A 6000-nucleotide genomic window follows, 5' to 3' on the forward strand; every position below is an offset into this window, starting at 1 on the left:
TTCCTTTGTGGATTTCTCTTCCTCTGCCCTTCATGAAAATTAACCTGCACCCAGACTTTGGTCTTTGGGTGACTTTTTATGCTACACACACACCTGAGATTACTCTTGTCCATTCGCTTGCATTCAATTACCACTGGTACGCCAGTGACTTTCAAAACTTTATCTCTAGCCCAGGCCCCTCTCCTGCGACCCAAACACATATGTCCCACTGCCTTTTGGATTTCTTGGATGTCCCAAAGACACTAAAACAGTATGTTCAAAACTGAGCACATCATCTCTCTCCAAGTAGCTTATCCCATGTTCTCCAGCCTGGTGAATGGTACCATTATACATTTATTTGTTGAGCCTAGTGATTTTCAGCTTTTTTCATTTCATGGCACACAAACTAATTACTAAAATTCCACAGCACACCAAAAATATTTTTTTGCTGATCTGACAAAAAATAGGTATAATTTTGATTGATTTACCAAAAACAAAAACAAAAAAGGATAATTGCCTCCCTCTTTTGCTCCAAAGTGATTTTTTTTAAAACATTGGGTGCCTATACTTGTATATAAGGATTTCTGGTACAAGAATTAACCAATCAGATGGAAACTTATTATGTAACGTGACCAAGAAGGTACAACTCTATTATATGACCTATGTATTTATGGTTCAAGACAGAGCATTCACATCGGGTGGCCATTGTTGTGCTGGCTGTTGTCATTTTTCTAATTTGACAGTCTAAGGGGAAAAAGGTCAGTGCCTCTGACTAAATAGTCGGGTATTGCATGTTTTAAAAATTCTTCAGCACATGGGTTGAAAATTGCCAGCCTGGCCCTGTGGCTCAGTTGGTCGGAGCGTCACCCTGCTGCGCCACGGTTGTGGGTTTGAGCCCAGGCAGGGCACATGCAGGAGGCAGCCAAGGAATGCACCCGTGAGTGGGGCAACAAACTGGTGTTTCTCTTTTCCTCTCTCTCTCTAAAATCAATCAATAAATTAAAAAATATATTTTTTAAAATTGCAGACCTAAGATAGACACACAAAAAGTAAACAAAAAAATAAGAGACGCCCTGGCCGGCGCGGCGCGTTGGGTGGCCGCCGCCGCGCCCTGAAAGGCTGCCCTTCGGCTCCGGTGGGCACGTGGCCGGGCGGCAGGCTCAGCCCCGAATGGGATGTGCAGGGGGCAGCCGACTGGTTCACTCTCTAACCAATGTTTCTCTCTCTCTAAAAAAAGAAAATAATAATTTAAAAATCAATTTCAAAAAGTTTTTTTAAAAAAGAAAAAGCACAAAAACAAAAAAAGACAAAATGAAACAAAAGCCAAAAAGAAGAAAAAAATATATATAAGGAAAATACAAAACAAACCAACAAAAGAAAATTGCTGGTCTAGCCATCCCATCATTAAACAAAATCCCTAATAGTCATCCTTAGCTCCGCTCCTCCCTCATCCCCACATCTAACTTGTCACCAGAGTCCACTGATTTTATCTCCAATCCCACACCCACTTTTTTCCGTTCCTACCGCCACCATTTCCCCCTACAGAGTCGTGTGTGGTCTGGTCCTTGCCTACCTGTCCAGCCCATCGCAACACTCCACCCTTCACTCTAGACCATTTTCTTTCTTGTGCCTGGATTCTCTTATCCCTTATCGCCTTCTGTGTAAATCTTACTTATATGGAAAGTCTAGCCCAGAATTTCTTTGTCTAGAAGGCCTTTTAGGACTTCCCGACACCAGGCTAGGTGCCTGTTTCAGAGATTCAGCCTCCATGCCTGTTGATCTACTGCCTCTCCTGATGATTAGAATGTCCTACCTACTGTCCCCCAGAAAGGGCACCATACAACCACATGAGCCTGTCCCTGTCTGCTCACCGCTGGTGACTGGACAAGGGGTGCAGTTAATCTGACCATTTATATAATTTGCCAGCTGCAAAAAGTATTTGAAAATGTGGAGAAAAGGAGGCGGCAAGCAACAGGAAGTGAGGTGGAAAGTTGTATAGAGAGAGACTGTGATGTGGAATAAGGCCCCTGAGGCTGTTGGGTTTTGCTGCATTGGTATAGGGGTTTTAGTTGTAAGCAGCAGAAGATGTTCTGGTTAATTTAGGCTGAAAGGAATTTATTAAAAATGCATTGGCTACTTCACAGATTTGTCAGTGAGGGCTAGAGAAGCAGACTTGGAACTGTGTAGCCAGCACAGTGCCCAGAACTAGGCTGCAGAACCAGTCTGGTGAGCAAAGCTCTGCTCCTGCTGCAAGACCAGGTCACTGAAGCTTGCACTGCTCCAGCTGCCGAGCCAGGGATTCAGTGTTATCACAACCTCCCTGCGGCAGAGGGAGAATTCTGCACCACCACTACTCCTTTGTGATACTAGCTCCTGAATCAAAGTCTGCTGTGAGTCTGGTTGGTCATGTGCCTGTGACTCAGCGGCAGAGGGTCAGTAAAAGCAGGTATCTGATATGTTCAGCTTCTGTAATAGGAGCCAAGTTCTGCTTCTCTAAGGATTCATAAGTTGAAGGACTTTTTCAGTCATAGGAAAGAGATTCATGTGCTTTGGCACCTACTGAAACAATCCTATGTTTTACTTTCTTCACATGTCAATGTCCTTCATTTTTTTCTAATTTTGGATCTTTGAATGCTTGGAATGAACCCTACTTGGCCATTATGAATTATTCTTTTAACATAATTTTAGGTTGGTTTGCTCACATTTTATTTAAAACTTTTACATCTAAGTTAGAAATAGGAGTGGCCGGGTTCATGTCAGCATCATGACTGAGTAAGAAGACTCCATTGTTTCTCCACTTAAACTTGCAACAAGTCAGACAACTATAACTCAGTAAAGGATCCCTTGCTCAACACACAAACACACCTGAACAATTCAGAACATCAGAAGGTGGGCGTATTGAAATAAGTAGGGGAAGTAGTGCGGGGGAAGGACCAAACAGTGGGCACTGACACAGTTCAGCATCCACCACACTCCAGCAAGAGTGGTAGCAGAGGAGAAGTCAGGGTGCAGCCCTCACACTATGGCCTGGAGTGTAAGAGGAGAAGAAGCAGTTTCTCTCTTGAAAAAGGCCATCTCCCTTCTCTCCCCATCATGGCAAAGCCAGGTAGAGGTGGCTGGGAAGCTAAAACAGCACAACAGTGCAGACAGCCATTACTGGAAGGGGGGTGGAGTTGCAAGATTGCTAACTTACCTCACCTGCCCCACACTCCCTGGCAGAGCCTGGTAAAGAAAACTGAGATGCCCTAAGCACCATAGCACAAACAAAGTAACCTACCTATCTACCTGTTGAATTGTTGAAAACAAACAGTATCTAAACAAGAAAAAGCTCCCTACCTCAATGTTCAGGCAGGGAATCAAACCATTAAATACCATAAGCAACCAAGGTAACAGGAAAAAAAACCCAAAAAACAGTCCCCAGAAACCAAACTCAAAGTCATGGAAGATGGTGGTTCAAATGACAGAAAATTTAAGATTGTAGTTATAAAGAAACTCAGTGAAGTACAGGAAAACACAGAAAGGCAGTTCAATGAGCTCAGGAATAAAATCAATGAACAAAGGGAATGCCTTACCAAAAAGATTGAAACTATAAGGAAGAACCAAAAAGAAGTTCTGAAGCTGAAGAAGTCAATAAAGGAGACTAGGAAGACACTAGGGAGCACTGAAAATAGAGCAGACTAGATGGAAGAGAGAATTGGTGAGCATGAAGATTAAAACCTATAAATGACTCAGGAGGGAGAAGAGAGATAACGGAATTTCTTTAAAAAAATGAAAGAACTCTCTGAGAACTATCTGACTAAATTAGAAAGAGCAACATAAGGATAATAGGTATACCACATGGAGAAGAGATAGATGGGAACAAAGAGCTCAGTGAAAGAAATAATTGATGAGAACTTACCAAACTTGTGGAAAGAACTGGACTTTAGAGGAAGCTAACAGACCAATGCAAAAAGATCTCTGAGACACATTTTATTCAAACTCAAAAAATAATCTTCTGCCCTAAGAGGATAGGAGAAGGCAGTGTCTACAGGCCATGGAGAGGCCCTCACCAGGAACCCATCGTGTGCACCCTGACCGGGGACTTCCCGTCTCCAGAACTGTGAGAACAAATGTCTATTGTTTAAGTTGCCCATGTGCACGATGTTTTGCTATGGCAGCCGAGCAGCCTGGCAGTTCCTTCACCCCTTGTGTCCTTGGAGCAATGGCTGTAGCCAGCTGCTGCATGGTTCGTGGTTCAGAGAAAGAGCAGCCAAGAGGTGCACTGCAGTGCTAGGGACCCGCAAGTGTCCATGCAGGGAGTTCTCCCAGAGCTGCAGGGATGGGGACCTTCGCAGTGGGGTGCTAGGAGCAGCAGTCAGAGCCTGACCATCTTCCTGCTCCCTGTGCCTTCACAGGACCTTCCTTTCAATCACTGGACTTGTCAGTTTTATAACAGAGCCCCCTTTTTGTCCACACCTGGTTGCCTCTTTTGAAGATTTCTTAAGACTCCATGTGTGACTCGGAGCAATCTCCCTTGAGAATCCTCCTTTCCCAGGTATTCTCACCCCCCTGTCTCAACTGGTTCCTTTGCTGGAATAAACCCTAGGGCCCCCTCCTCTGGGCCCCCACCTGCACACTTCTCCTGTTACCTTGGGCTTGGAGGGACCATCTTTGCAAAGGGAACTGGTGTTATCTCCACACTCACGAGTGGGAGTCAGCCCCTTCCTGGCCCATCTAATCTGTCCTTTTTTGGTTTGTTTTATTTTCTTTATTGATTTTTAGAGAGAGAGGATGGGAGGGAGAGAGAGAGAGATTAATTTGTTATTCCAGTTATTTATGCATTCATTGGTTAATTCCTGTATGTGCCCTGATTGGAGATGTTCTGAACCCACAACCTTGATGTACTGGAACGATGCTCTAACCAACTAAGCTACCTGGCCAGGGCCAATGACAAAGACTCTTGAAGCTACAAAAGAGGATTCAGATAAATAGATCAATTATGATGTCATTTAAGTCTCAACACAATTCTTTGAGGTATTAAAAATGGCTGTCCTTATTTTAAAAGGGGGAAGTTCATTTGGAACTTGACTTGTCAAGGACAGATAAAAATTGTAAATGCCTCCAGGGCAGAATTTGGATACAATTGTTCTTTTATAAAGTAGTAACTTTTTCTCATGGCTAAAAGGTCTCTGTTTGTGTCCTCTGTATGTATGTCTATATATATGTATGTTGTAAATGTGAGATAATTTTCTACCTCTGGGTGCTATTGTGAAAATTAATTTAAAGGCAAGTGCTTATGAGAATTGGGTATTCTAAAATTCTCAGAAATATAAAAACTAACTCAAATGTTTTTAAAGTTCATGTGACCAGAGATTAATCCTTAGTAAAGAAACACTCGTGCCCTAGCTGTTTGGCTCCACTGAGGGTGCAGGCCTGCAGACTGAAGATTCCCAGGTTCCATTCCGGCCAAGGGCATGTACCTTGGTTGCAGGCTTGATCCCTGGCCCCCAGTAAGGGCACGTGCAGGGGGCAACCAGTCTATGTGTCTCTCTCACATTGATGTCTCTTTCTTTCTCTCTCTCCCTTTCACTCTCTCTGAAAAGCAATGGAAAAAACATCCTTGGGGAGGATTAAAAAACAACAACTGGAAAACCTAAATAGATCAATCACTAGCAAGAAAATTTAAACAGTAATCAGAAACTCCCACCCACCCACCCAAAAAAAGTCCTGGACCACATGGCTTCACTGGTGAATTCTATCAAACATTCAAAAGTTTAATACCAATCTATCTCAACCTATTCCAAAAAATTGAGAAGTTTATACTTCCTAATTCATTTTATGAGCCCAACATTATCCTGATACCAAAACCAGGCAAGGGCAACACAAAAAAGAAAATTACAGGCCAATATCTCTGATGATCATAGGTGCAAAAATCCAAACAAAATACTAGCATATCTAATACAACAATACATTAGAAGGATCATAGATCACAATCAGGTGGGGTACATTCCAAGAATGCAAAGATGGTTCAATATCCACAAA

The sequence above is a fragment of the Miniopterus schreibersii genome (assembly GCF_964146895.1).
Source record: "Miniopterus schreibersii genome assembly, chromosome: 16".
Lineage (NCBI taxonomy): Eukaryota > Metazoa > Chordata > Mammalia > Chiroptera > Miniopteridae > Miniopterus > Miniopterus schreibersii.